General features: G+C 40.2%; 2 protein-coding genes across 5 annotated transcripts in view; both read right to left on the bottom strand.

The window, feature by feature from the left end:
- hspbap1 (hspb associated protein 1) overlaps positions 1-15,563 on the bottom strand; it is a 464,289-nt gene that overhangs the window by 186,763 nt on the left and 261,963 nt on the right. The window lies entirely within an intron of this gene.
- sema5ba (sema domain, seven thrombospondin repeats (type 1 and type 1-like), transmembrane domain (TM) and short cytoplasmic domain, (semaphorin) 5Ba) overlaps positions 1-15,563 on the bottom strand; it is a 199,692-nt gene that overhangs the window by 83,968 nt on the left and 100,161 nt on the right. The window lies entirely within an intron of this gene.

Here is a 15,563-nt window from a genome sequence, read left to right as displayed (position 1 = left end):
CTTAAAGTTATAGGGTTGGAGATTGAGGTACCACCTTGTCACCCTGGAATTTCTGTCCTTCATTGTATGCAGCCAGGTCAGGGCTCGATGGTCTGTTTCCAGGTCAAACTCCCGCCCTAGGAGATAATAGCGGAGGCTATCCAGACTCCACTTGATGGCTAGGCACTCCTTTTCCACCGCTGAGTATCTGGTCTCTCGAGGCAACAACTTCCGGCTTAAGTAAAGCACTGGTAACTCTCGCCCCGCTTCGCCTTGGGCCAGGACTGCCCCTACTCCTGTTGCTGAGGCATCTACCTGGACCAGGAACCGCTTGGTGAAATCGGGACTCTGGAGTACTGGGTTGGCACACATCTTGTCTTTCAGGGTCCTGAACGCCACTTCCGTATCTTCGGTCCAGGGTATTGGGTTTTTGATGTTTTTCCCTAGCAGGTTCGTTAGTGGCACAGCGATGGCAGCAAATTCAGGGATAAATCTTCGGTACCACCCAGCAAGACCCAAGAAAGACCTCACCTCTTTCTTTGTGGTTGGTCTGGGGCTCCGTCGAATCGCTTCCACTTTGTCCACTTGAGGACGAAGCTGTCCCCTTCCCAGTTGGTAACCCAGGTAACAAGTTTCTTCTTTCGCCCAGTTACACTTGTCAACGTTTAACGTCAAACCTGCTTCTTGAATCTTCTTTAGAGTTCTTTCTATATGTTTTAGATGCTCACCCCATGAATGACTGTAGATGACCACATCGTCTAGGTATGCTGCAGACCACTCTTCACATCCTTCAAGCACCTTGTCCATTAACCTCTGGAAGGTCGCCGGTGCCCCATGCAGGCCAAATGGCAGGACCGTGAACTGGAATAGTCCTAGAGGTGTGCGGAACGCAGTGTAGGGCCTTGAAGCTGGATCTAAGGGTACCTGCCAGTACCCCTTACACAGGTCCAATGTGGTGATGTACTGTGCCTTACCTATTCTTTCCAGAAGGTCATCCACTCTCGGCATTGGGTAGGCATCAAATTTAGATTGGCTGTTCAATCTCCTGAAATCAATGCAGATCCGTAACGACCCATCCTTCTTTGGTACGATCACTACCGGACTGCTCCACTCACTTGACGAAGGCTCTATGACTCCAAGCTCTCTCATAACGGTGACTTCCTCTTTTAGTGGTTCAACTAGCCGCTCTGGCACTCTGTAAGGCCGCTGTCTTGAAGGTGTCGGATCAGCTAAGTGGATGGTGTGATGTGCCAGCTCCGTCCGCCCAGGCCTCTGACGGAACATCTCAGGGAACTGGTTCAGTAGCTGTTGCAGGTCTCGTCGCTTGAGGTCCTCTAGGTGACTCAAATCCACCACAGACGCTCTCTGCTCCACTCTGGACTCTGCAGCATCATCCTCCACACTCTCCACCTTTCGCACCAGCAGTGACTTTTCAGACGTCTTTCCAGTTGGCTCCTTCCACTCTTTTAGTAGGTTCACGTGGTAAGTTTGCTTGGTCTTGCCTTTATCAGGGTGAGAGACTTCGTAGGTTACTGGCCCCATCTTCCGGATCACACTGTATGGACCCTGCCACTTGGCCAGCAATTTATTTGATGATGTAGGTAATAGGAGTAGTACCTTTTGTCCTGGATTGAACTCTCGGTTCCTTGCATTCCTGTCGTACCAACTCTTTTGTGCTCTTTGTGCCTCTTGCAGGTTCTCCCTTGCCTCTTCTCTATACCGCTCCAGCCGATCTCGCATCTCTAGCACGTACTGGATGATACCTCTCTCTCCAGGTTTAGATGCAGAACCCTCCCAACTCGTTCTCAGTAGGTCTAGGGGTCCTTGCACTTGCCAGCCGTACAAGAGTTCAAACGGTGAGAAGCCCGTTGACGCTTGGGGTACTTCTCTGTAGGCAAACAGCACAAACGGTAGCCACTTGTCCCAATCTCTGCCAGTGTCTGCCACAAACTTCCTCAGCATGCATTTCAAAGTCTGGTTGAATCTCTCCACCAGGCCATCTGTCTGGGGATGATACGGAGTTGTTCTTATGGCGGTGATGCCCAATTGTCGATTCAGCTGGCCCATCAGCTTTGAGGTGAAATTTGTGCCTTGGTCTGTCAGGATCTCGTCGGGTATTCCCACCCTAGAGAATAACTGGATGAGAGCATGAATTACCTTGGCTGTTGTGATCGATCGTAGTGGGAAAGCTTCTGGGTATCGGGTTGCATAATCGCTGACCACCAAGATGTACTGATATCCTGTACTGCTCTTTTCTAATGGTCCGACAATGTCCATCGCAATGCGTCTGAAAGGAACAGAGATAACAGGGAGGGGTTGCAGGGGAGCTCTACCCCGCTGAGATACAACACTGGTCTTTTGACAGATGGAACATGTGTTGCAATATGTTTGTACATCAGTAAACAGTGTTGGCCAGTGAAAACGTGATGATATGCGTGCATATGTTTTCTGGCGGCCAAGGTGACCAGCCCAGGGCACTGAATGTGCCAAATGCAAAACCACAGGACGACAACATGTAGGAACAATCAAACGTGTTACATCCTTCACTTGCAAATACAACACATTATTCAACACAACGTATGATTCATCACACACATTTGGATTTCCCAACTGTTCAGCTTTATCAAATAATGGTTTTAAAGAAACATCATCCCTTTGCAACTCAGATATGTTTTCTGGGACCCTCCAGCCATGAACATTGAGACCCTCCACTGAGGACTCAACGACTGGGGTACCCAAGTACTTTGCAAGCCGCCGTTGTCGGCGTGTTTTCCTGGGGCCCTTGGTTGCACCCTGCAGCAGACTATCGTCAAAGTCTGGCAGTGGTTGCAGACCAGTCTTAGTTTGGGCTCTAGTTAACACAGCACATGACAGATTATTGACAGTGGAAGACATGGTTTCAACATTCTTAAATGCTAGGAGATCATATAACACAGGTACATCTACTCCCAGAATTACATCAGCAGGTAAATTGTCCACTACTGCCACTTTCAACAGAAAATTTTGGTCAAAAATACCCACAGTGACTTCTGCTTGGGGATACTGCTTAACATCCCCGTGTACACATTTTACAGCAGATGTATGCATATAATCAACATTGTTAACATGACATGACTTAACCAATGAAAGTGAACTTCCAGTGTCCACTAAGGCTCGTAAGCAATGTCCATTGATGGTCACATCACACATAATGTTCAGTTCATGTATAGTGTCTTTAACATTGTCCCCTTCTCGTGGAACATAACAAAATCCAGTTAATTTTGCTTTACGTACCGGACAATCAGCAGCTTTGTGCCCCGACTGTTGACAGTAAAAGCAAATCAGTCTCTTACTTGGCTGTACACAGGTAGTGGATTCGCTACCACTCTTCTGAACCACAGTATCGGACATCTTGAATGGTGTAACAGTGCGTACAGTACCTTTTGGAGGTTGAGTGCGAGGGCTATCACGATGAGCATTCAGGTATCGTTGCGCTAGCTTCGCCGCTTCCATTCCTGATCTCGGCTCATGCTCCTTCACCCACATTCGTGTATCGAAAGGTAGCACCCTCAACAGCTGTTCGAGAATGATGGCCTCGCCGATCTCCTCCTTCGAATGCTCCTCTGGCCGGACCCAACGTGTATACAGGCCCTTCAGTCGGTTGTACGACTCCGTCGGTGACTCACCAGCAGGTACTGTTGTCGCCCGGAAACGTTGACGATAGGTCTCTGCCGAGATGCTGAACTTTGCCAGGATCACCTCCTTTAACTGGGGGTAGACCTCCGCCTCATCCTCATCCATCGCCAGGTATGCCTCCAACGCTTGTCCTGTCAGCAATGGGACCAGACGGTAGCTCCACTCCTCCTGTGGCCATCTCCAGGTTTTCGCCAGACGCTCGAACCGACGGAGGTAGCTCTCAATATCATCTCCTTGCTGGTAGGCGGGTAGCTTCGGTTCTGCCCGTTGCATTGGCTGAAAGGGAGCAGGGTTCTGCGGAGGGTCTTGGTCATAATCTGAAACGTATCGACCCATACCTTTCCGACCTGCTGGGGTTGGTAGCTCCATCCGAACGCTGGCATCCACTGGAAACTCAGCATGGGACGTCGTCTGCAGAACGGCCTCCCGTAGGCTTCGGAGCTCCAGCATCTGTCGCTCCTCCCTCTGCTCCTGCGCATCCAAGAACTTGCGCATTAGGGCAACCATCCCTTCTTCAGCCACTAGACCTGGCGTAGCGGCCTTGCCTAGTGGAGAGCTGCTCTTTGGTGATGCACCCGAATGCCCGGTAGCCAGCCCCTCGCCGACCAGCTCAGTAGCATCCCAGGTTACATCCTCCCTCACTGCCTTCACTTCAGGCCGGGCTTGGCCTTTCTTCTTGCGGGGAGCCATCCCACTTCTGACACCAAATGTGACAAAGTGAACACCAGCGGTTCACCTTTGACGTGGGTAAGTCCCAAAAATAAAGAAAAAATCCCCAAAACAAAAATGATGGCTCAGACCGCAACTGTACTCTTGTACAAAGTGAAGTTTATTTACAGTGAAACAGGAGAAAAACCAAGGTGATATATTTATATTTACAAGTGTAGAAACCAAAACCCAAAATACCAAAAAAATAAATAAAACAAAACAATGACGAAAAATATACACAAGTAAATATTCACAATATATCAATAGCAACTTCTCCACAACCACTCACTCCGGCCGACTTGGTAAACAAGTCCTGATTGTGAGTCTGGCCTCCCTTTTTATAGAGCCAGACTCCTCCCCTTCAATGGGAGTTCCCATAACCAGGTAAGTATCCAGGTAAGCATTTTAAATTGCCATTAAACTCAGATCCAGTGAGTTTAAACACATAAACATGACATTATATACACCTAACAAAACATCTGTTTGACACATATTAAAATATAATTTAACACATAGCCCCTTTAACAATGACATACAAAAACAACACCCCCCTATATACAAACATAATGGACTCTGCCAACCTTCGCGAATACTGCGCCGGCGCGACACACTCTGTGACGTCATAAGCGTGTGCCGCTCAATCGCTCAGGTTTGCCGGCGCAGCATCCCACCACGGAAGGCTGGCTAAACAAACAAACCAAACAAACAAACAAAACAAAGTGTGTGCATGTGTATGAAATAACAGGATTAACTGGGGGAAATGTTGATGACTGTAATGTCCATGTGAATCGGCTTCGTGTGCACCCGCCGCCGAATCGGAGTATAATTAAGGTAAGTGTATGCGGTGTATGTGCGTGTATGTATGTGTGTGTGTGTACGCCAGTGTTGCCTGCTCAGCGTGGTTGGCGATCGTGCTCCATCACAAATACTTACCTGTTCCCTTAAAGAAAGAAGAGTTAACTCAAAAGAAAACTAGAAACAAATAGCTTAAAAATAGTTAAAGCAACTGTTCTAAAAGAGCAGATTAAAATTTAATAGACCGGTCTAAGAACAAAACTAACCAGAATAAACCCATACTTAAACCAGTTAAATCCATTTAAACTTATTTAAATAAGAAAAGATTAAATATAAAGGATTTAAAATTATTTATTATACATATCGTACTGTAAATATTTATTGATTATTTATTGAAATACATCTTTTACTATAAACATTTATTGATTATTTATTGATCTACATTGATTATTTATTGACACATCTTTTACTGTAAATATTTATTGATTATTTATTGATCTAAATTTTGTACGGTAAACATTTATTGATATATTTATTGAATCATCTATATTGATATATTTATCTAATTATTCTATTTATCTTACTAACTTACCTATTCCATTTGTATTCCTGTTCAGTAAACTGCTAATTAATTTATATAAGTTTTCATGTCTCATGTGTCTTTTCTAATATAACATACACCACTCAACGAACCTAGAACTGGTCCAGTAGCATAGTTATTACGATTGCAGTGACATAAGTGCTACAACTGCATTTTGTTGAACTTAATCATCCTATAACTTCATTATATTATATAGGAATTGAGAGGGTATTTTCATCTAGAAGGTGAGGTGAGTTGGACCAATTTTTACTTAGACAGGAGGCCTTTTAGGTATATTAAAGCCTATTAGGTATATGTAGGCCTATGTGTGTATTTGCTGCTTGTATTTTTTAATCTACTTATATTGATGGTTTGAGATTTATGGAACTTATATTTTGTTTACTAATGAATCATTGGAATATTGTATGTAATTACCTTCATCTGTGTATAATTAGCACTCCCATTTATATTGTTCTCCACTTGGTGAAAATAATACCTTGATAAAGGCGATTTACCTTGCTGAAACATTGCTGGTAATTAATAAACTCTGCTTCAGTGAGTGTCGGGCGCCACCTGGTGGGAAGTGCTGAACATAGCCTACAGGTATACAAATCACTTTCGCACCACTTATCTCGAGATATTTGGTGCAAAACAGAGAGCACACAAAAAAGAGTGTTTGAAACTTGAAGCCGCAGATTCAAGCAGTTGTATTTATGTACTTGTGTTTGTGCTAGAAAATATTTAAAAAAAAAAAAAATATTTGTGAAAATTTTTTTTTACACACATGCAACTCTCATCGCACAGATGCACAAACTGATTTGCGAATGTACAAAATTTGTGTGTGACTTCACATACTTTGATGCAGGTGTTCAAGTAGGTTTTGAACCATATTTACTGCAGCAATTGTAGCAAAAAACATGAGCTTGTGAGTTTCTTAATCTGTGATTTGTAAAATGGGATTTGTGCAGCTGCACTGAAGGATTTGTGAATGTGTAACTGTTGTGTTGTATTTGAGGGAAAGAAAAAAAATCTACAAGTTTGCAACTCTTCATCTGTGACTTCAAATTTACTGATACACATGTGTGGATAATCTCTACAAATACAAATTCCACTGTCACAGGTGTGCAGTTGTTTTGCACCAAATATACCTTCATACTTTTATTACTAACAGAAATTAGTACCTAATAATTCAATTAGGTTTCATTTCATTCATGTTAAAAAAAGCCTGCAGGTTCATGTTATTGTTCAAGTATTGTTCTGCTTTTTTAATACTCCATACAAATCTGGTTGTGATCTAATAAAGAGGCTGAGAAATAATCATAAATGGCCACGATACAATTGCAAAAACAACAAATCTAATGGTGGCAAGGTGGCCTACGACTTTTGCAAACTACTACATGACAAATGACAGCCTAAAAAATAAACAAAACAAACCAGCTTCTGGCAAAGTCATCCATATACAGCTGTCTCACATACAGAAAAAGACGATACATCAAGCACTCTCCCATGGTGCAGATGGGTCCATGCATGAACCTGAACCACAAAACTATGGTTTTCAGATGGAACCGCAGCTTCTGTTTTCTCCACAGCGGCATTAATTTCTTATGCTTCACTCACCTTCTGTGTACTATTGACAGACAAACAAAACCAAACAAAGACAAAAGGGGTGTTGTGAATTACATGAATCAATTGAGTGCAGCAAGGAGGCTGATGTTATGAGTTTTTGGTTGCATGCAAGCACGTGCAATGGACGAAAGGGAGTGTAGATGGAGACTTGAGATAGATAGAGACAGACCCCTAAACAGACTCCGTCTTGCATGCCCAGGCTGTTTACATTCCAAGCCTGTCAAACCGAGGTCTTTATCTTTTATCTCATTCATGCTCATCATAGCTCTTCATACCCATGCTTAACATACTGTCTCTTCTCACATCACTTCTTACTGACCTTTGGGTCAAGCTTCTGGTCTGGATCTCTAGAAGGTTCTGAAGTTAATCATGTGATGTATCAGATCTAAGCTACTCTACATTCTCAAAGCCCATGATACACTATTAGACTAAAGTTTGGCCATGTTTATTAATTTGTGTAAATGATTTATGGAAATCATTAGGAATACATTTCCACATTTTAGAATAATGGTAAACAAACACAGACATCTGTGTCTAATGTTAAAATAGCACAACCATACACTGCAAAAAATTACTTTCTTACTTAGTATTTTTGTCTTGTTTTCAGTACAAATATCTAAAAATTCTTAATTATAATGAATTTTGTTGATAAGCAAAATTACCTAGGAAAATAAGTCTAGTTTTTAAACAAAAAATAAATATAAACTAGCAAAATAGCAAAAAAATCTGCCAATGGAATAAGAAATATGTTATTGAATTAAGTGTTTATGAAAAAAGTAAACTTATTATGAGAAATTTTTTTATTTCATTGGCAGATTTTCCTAGGTCATATTGCTCATCAAGAAAATACATTTTAATTTAAGTTTTTTTTTAGATATTTTTACTGAAAACAAGACAAAAATATTTTTAATATTAAATAAGTAAGAAAATAAAGTCATTTTATGCAGTGTATTCAAAAGGTGCATAAGCTTGCCAACAGTAAAAGTAATCAAGTAAAGCTTACACACTTAATCAAAAGAAAGAAATCTTACAAAAGTTCACATAAAATAGTGAATAAAAATGGTAAATATACACCACGGGCATAAAAAACAATCATTTAGTGTAATTTAAATAAACTATTGCACAATTATTTACATATAAACATTGTATAATTTCTGGAATTGAAATTCGGATAATGATAACTTGTTATTTAGAAAGAAATGCAAGGTACAATTGTAAAAAAAACTTTTTTCAGTTTAAAGAATAAACATTTAGATCAAACTGCTTTTAAAACTATGAGAAACATACAATAAATTTAGTCCAGTATGTCCGAACATTTGACTGGTAGTGTAGATTCTGTTAAAGATATATCTTTAAGCTCCCACAAAACACCTTTTTTTCTAAACTCATGTTAATCTTGAGTACCTATAGAGTAGTATAACATCCTTCATATCTCCGAAGAGTCTTTAGTTTTATTATCAGATTTATAAAAGACAGATCAGCTGTAGTGATTGTTTCCAGAAAAGTACAAGATCACGGAGGCGTCCAGCAGGAGGGGCGAGTCATGAGCAAGCAACACACATAAAACATTATCCCACCATCTCTGGATAACTAGAATTCACTACATGTTCGTGTCATTTACATAATATGCACTTACGAGCCAATTGCCAATAAAACAGACATTTGATGCAGTTTTACACCCGTGACCTCCTTGGGACTGCCCCAACGAGATCCAGCATTACACAAAAACACTCGCAAAACTCAGCTGCTACCCGGGATAAACAAACTATATCCATTGTTTCCATAAGGCTGGCTTACTTGAAAAGCTGAATAAGGTTTTCTTCTATTAAGCCAAAATCACACTTCTTCCTTTTTGCCATGTGCCCATAAAAAGACTATGGGGTCAATGATACGTAATGGGTACCCATGTTTGAAAAAAAAACTTTCCGAAACTTGTAGGAAAGAGGCGTGAGTTTGGCCCACAAATGAAGAGTTTGGTTCCAAAACACAATAAACGCCATTTTTATTTTTGTTACCACCAAAATCAGTATTGTATCTGGTCAGTGTTAAAAAGTACATTTTTAATTTTACGCAAAATCTGATGTGTTATTTTGTCATCTTTTCACCTTTTTTCCAAACCGCGACAAACGGCACTCTTCCTTATCTGCAAAATGCAATAAATCCGCTCAACAAATCACAGTGCACCATTCCATGCATTGTAAACAATAAGGGCGGCGCTTTGAATACACACAGAATCTTTCACAGTTTTCCTCATCTATTTTGTACTTTGTGATCAACAAACAAACAAAAACAAAATAGTAATTTTGATGGCATTGATAAACCTGGTGGTGGTTTTCTGTGGTGGGGAAGAAATGTAAGTCATCAAAATCTAATAATTTACAGGAGAGGCACTCGGACGAAGGAAAAATGCCGGCTGTTGCTTGTTGTCACACGACCGCATCAAGCTTCTGTCATGCTAACACATTGACCCCAGAGGATCTTATGAAAAACTTTCCATTGTTTCACTCAAAGTCAACAAAAATCAAGCAGGACCAAGACATTTTACAGCTGATCGCTGTCAAAAAAGTTCAGTGATGACGTCCCAAGGATGACAGCAGCAATGACAAGGTTCTTCATATTACAAAGTAAGTGTTTTGATTAATGACATTAATGTTTATTTTTTAATCAGTGTATACTACTAGTCAACTAAATGAATATAACATGACAAAGATGAGTGCACATGTATAGATTGATTCAATAGATTTAAAAAAAAATCAGTTTTTATAATAAATCTTTGAAAATCAAATTATAGATTAGAATTTTTAATGTTATTATAACCCAGAGATGCTATGTGAAAGTTTGTAAAAGAAAGTGGTTTTCATCTTGTCAATTTCTTGGTATATTAGTCAAAATGGATTTATTGCATTTTGGAACCAAACTCTTCAAATATTCCTTCACACGCTCAACCGCTTCTTTGACGCTTTGCATTCGTTTAGCATGAGAATTACAACTCTTTAACTGTGTTAATAAGTCAAAATGCATGAAATAGCATTAAACCCCCCCCCCCCACTACAGAATAAATATTTAGTTTAATTGAGGAATTATTCTGCTTCATTTCACAAACACATTTAAAAGAAAACTATGTTTTTGTGGAACAGCATGATCATCCCGTTTCACATCAGATACAGCCATAATACAAATTAATACCCATGAGTAATGAAATAGAATAATGTAGCCTATTTTCATTCAACCTTGCAAACTGATAAAAACGAAGGAGGATTAGGTCCATTTGCACAAATGCACAAAGATGAGACAACTTGACAGAAAACGTGTGCTTTTTCATTGCTCATGTTATTGGACATATTGCACGACTGGAGAGAGCGCAGCATGTGGGTGGGACTCAATCACGGCACCCTGAGCTCCCCGTCGTGCCGCCAACATCGTAAGACATGCTTGCCTCATTCTGCCTGGTCCTGTGAGGAGAGAGCACTGGACTCCTGCTGCGTCATGCATCCGTTCTCATGCGCTCTTGGGACAAATATCAACAACACAAGGTGCACATGCACTGTGGATTGATTCGATCATGAATGCGGTCTCAGGATTGCAGAGTTCCCTCAAGACCGAACATAAATGCCTTGAGGCTTTGCTAATAGAAAGACTGATGAAACAAAGTGGTAAAAATTTCTGTAGAAAGTACAAATTAATACCAAATGTTTGGGCTTGACTATATTTTACCCAACCATGGGTTGAAACAGTCCAGAATCAAGTCAATGTTTTTAGAGCGAACTTGTCTGTGCATTAACTATCGCAATGCAATGGCGGATACCTGGATGTTTTTGAGGTGCTGTATCTGTGAATTTGCTAAGATTCCTATTGATTTTTTGCTTGGGTTCCACTTTCAATGCAAGCCTATATTTTTGATCCATTTCGTCAACAACCAGGTACAGATTTGATATGAAGTCAACTCTTCAGTGTGCTACCATTCAAGGCCATTGCACAAATTATGTGGAAAGATATAGGGCCCTATTTTAACAATCTGAGCGCATTGTCTAAAGCGCACGGCACACTGTCTAAAACGAAGTGTCCGTACCCACTTTTGCTAATTTAACGGCAGGAAAAAATAGTACACGGCCTAAAAGGGTTGTTCCTATTTTCATAATGATTAATGGGAGTGTTTTGGGCGTAATGTGCAATAAACCAATGAGAGTCTCAGCTCTGATCCCCTTTAAAAGCAAGTTGCGCCTGGCGCCATGCCTAATCCATATTTAGAAAGCAGAATTTGTAAACTGAAAAACTAAGCGTAGGAAGAAGACCCCCAGTTTAAGATTGATGTTAAAAATTTTGTTGTTTTTATTGGTATAAAAAAAAAATTTTTGGATTCAAACCTTTAAAAGCCATTTTCTTTCAGTCATGGAAGTAAAAATAGCAGGCTTTTAATTGCTGCAAATGTATTGATATCCTACATAATCACGGTAATCTTATAAAATAATTTGCAAATATGCAAGAAAAGGTTTGTACTCTAAAAATACTTTATTTGTAACAAACAGGAGATAAAGAATTTACAAATGTTCGGAGAGCCGTTTCAGCACTCGGATGGCGCCATGTTTTTTTTTAAGCATTACTTAAAAATACTAGATGTTTAATGTACTTCAATATTAAATATAAACCAAAAACTTGAAATTATAAAATGTAGTTGAGTAAAAATTATGATAATATGCTTATAATATGAAATGTATTTATCCAAAGAAAAACATTGTTAAAATACAAATACTTAAAAATTTCCTTTAAGTAATTAGTAAAAATACTTAAGTAGTGTCCGCCTCTGCTCAATAATAATTGTTTACATTTTAATCCTTACATTTTTCGTATTTAAATGCGTTTTTGTGCTGCTGTGCATCCATGTGTGTGATAAGCAAACGCACGTTGTCGTCCCGTTTATAGGTGCATATTTCTAACACGCTGATGGACTTTAGACCAGGTTTTAGTTGGTCAATGGCGTAGTCTATTTTAGTTGCCTCAAAATAGCAACGTGCCAACAATGCGCCTGAACACACCTCGTTTTCAGACCAGAACGCACATGGGCACAAAATTGGGCACAAATGCATTTGCTATTTAAACAACGTGACGCTAAACGTGAAAATGCTTATTACGCCGTGTTGAAACTAGCAAAAGACACTTAATTGCGTCGTGCATTGCACCGGGTGTATGATAGAGCCCATAGTTTTGGTGGCCCTTTTAATTTAATATCGCTTTATTATAAGCAAAATCTTTAGCAAGCATCTCCAAAGAACCTAAGGGTGACACCAATTTGACAGTGTTGATGTGCTGAGTTACAATACATCCTGTCCCACACTAAAGGCCATGGCAACTTTCCCATATTCACACTTTCAAGGAAATAAGGACAGCAGGTGCGCACCCAAAGGTTATCACAGTGAATAACTCAGGCAGGCCTTCAAAGGATAGGAATCAGCTCTTTTTACAGAATCTACCCCATTCTGCTCGGGTGAAGTTAAAAAGACTCGTCTGAGCTCCAGCCAACGCCTGCATGTTTGGCACAGAGACATACATTTCTGAGATGAGCTGGCTTTCTCACAGTACCATTACACGTCTGGCAGAAAGATATAGGGAAGCATTAATAGTGTAAAGAGTAGGACAAAGAAGATGGTGAGAGGTGGCATGCTGGTGGAACAAAGTGAGGACAAAGGCACAAAGAGCGAGATGAATATGATGAAAAATATTCCCTGATCTGATCTGTCTATCTATATATCCATCCATTCAGACAGCACATGACTCCAATCCAGACCTGCACCGGAGCTGCTGACTTCGGTGCAGATCCGGCTCAGAGTAATCTCCTGTCTGGGTACCCATCCATCCATCCAATTCTGCCAACAGCTATATTCTTAAGAATTCTCTGGAGTTCCTTTGACCTGACGCTTAAACCTGCCTAGTTCATCAAACTAAATACTTTCCTTCAAAGGCGGCCATGGTGCTGCTTATCAGTTTAGGCCCTACCTCCACATGTGATGCTCCAGTTACTCCAAATGAATAAAAATGGGTCTTGTTTATTCCCGGTATGGGATCACCCAGGAGAGCGAAAGAGAGTAACACAGACGGAGGTGAGATGGAACAAAATGAAATTGCACCTAACCTTCTCTACTGGGACGGCAGCGCAAACTGCCACAAATTTAGTAACGCCACTGAAACAAAACAATGAATGTCGACAAGGGAATATGTGAATGAAGCACTCAATAAGTCACTTTTAAGTACCATTTTGCTATGCCGCTACTAGTGTTTTGTGATCTAAGGTGAGAAAGGCTGAAACAATAAAACATTCTGACACTCTGGTAATTTTTATTCAGCCTTCACCTGAAGCCATTTAATGCATAAAACATTACGAGTGGTCTGCGAGTGAGAGCATTCAATAGACATCTAACACTTCTATCAGACATAGTGATACAGTGAGACTGTATGCGAATGACATTGATGGATGCAACAGGTGGATAAGCAGCCAATGTCTCCTTTCATAGCTTTATTTAGACCTTATATTAGACAGTCCTGCTGACCTTCTAAGAGCCGAATGAAGTTGTGTGCCAAGTCGAAGTAAAAACTGTATACTTTTCCAACTTGCTCCTCTTATAAATCCTTTCAAGATGATTTTAGGAGCATGTCAGTATCAATAACCATAAGCCAGCACTCCAAATAGCCCAAGGCCTTATGGAAAACCCCAGACAAGGTTACAAAGACAGCGTAACACAAGAGGCGTCTACTCATTATTTAAGTTAACTACAATTGAAGTGTTCAGATGCAAAACCCTACAAGTGAGTCTGACATGTTTTCTTGTAAATTAGCATCAATAATTTAATTTCACCGAAATGCCTTTTTTCACAAATGTGACCTTAGTCAATTCATTGGTGTTGGTATTTTGATGCAAAACCCTCTAAGTGGGTAAAAGCGTCTTTGTACAAGACATAGTAAATAGTTGCAAAATCAGTAAAGATTAAGCTAGAAACATTGCAAATTTCACAAGTAAAATAAAGAAACTGAACCACACATTAGGGGGCGCTGTGATCCATGTGGCTGCCACATTCAGGTTGTATTTTATTAAAGAGTCACTCCACTTTTTTTGGAAATATACTCATGTTCCAGCACCCCTAGAGTTAAACATTTGATTCTTACAGTTTTGGAATCCATTGAGCTGATCTCCGGGTCTGGTGCTACCACTTTTAGCATAGCTTAGCACAATCCATTGAATCTGATTGGACCATTAGCATCGCCTGCTGCAGCCATGGTACAGCAGCAAAGTCCTTGATTGTTACGCCAGAATGAGAGTATAGTTCCTAACCATATCTGCCAAGAAAATCAGAACTTTTAATTTTCTGTCGTTCTTAGTACACGATGTAACTACAGAAGAGTCAAGTTTTAAATAGGAAAAATATCGAAACTCTTTGGGGGTTTTTAGCGCGATGCTAATGGTCTAATCAGATTCAATGGATTGTGCTAAGCTATGCTAAGTGGTAGCGCCAGACCCGGAGATCAGCTGAATGGATTCCAAAATGGTAAAAATCAAATGTTTAACTCTAGGGGAGCTGTAAAATGAGCATTTTTAACAAAATGTGGAGTGTCCCTTTATGGTGCAAGTAATCCAAAGAGACCAAAGTTTGAAAGTGTCCCAGGTTTGTTTTCCAATTCCAACCCTACAGTATATTTTTCCAGTCACTGTGCTTTCTGAATAAAGGCAAAAGGCTCAAAAATTTGATCAAGATATAATATATTGGGTAAACTTTCTTCTAACTGTATAAAAAACTCCATCCTATTCTTCTTCTGTGCACTTGAGGACACTGATGCACAATCGTTGCAGATTTTGCAAACAAACCATCATTTCCGAATGGCTTGATGCTAAGATTAAGTTGATTTAAAGAGTAAGCATTTGATGAACGTACTGTATAATCTGTGCCGAGAGCATTCGCTCATTATCATTATGCCGTTTCTGAGGTGGCGTTTGCATCTGAGCTCTTTAATGGTAAAACCAAATGAAATGGGGAATTAGACAAGTAAAAGCTGAGAAAAAAACTTAAATTTTAGCTTTTTTCACAATATGTCTGTGTTACAGCTTTGCAAACTCTGGGCATTCACTCAAGAAACAACACGTGGTGCCACCTGGGATGTTTTATAAACAGTATTGAAATAGTTCCAAGTATGCTGGACACTTGTTGGCCGCTTT

This window comes from Paramisgurnus dabryanus, chromosome 15 (assembly GCF_030506205.2).
Source record: "Paramisgurnus dabryanus chromosome 15, PD_genome_1.1, whole genome shotgun sequence".
NCBI classification, from domain to species: domain Eukaryota; kingdom Metazoa; phylum Chordata; class Actinopteri; order Cypriniformes; family Cobitidae; genus Paramisgurnus; species Paramisgurnus dabryanus.
This window is presented reverse-complemented; position numbering and strand designations above follow the sequence as displayed.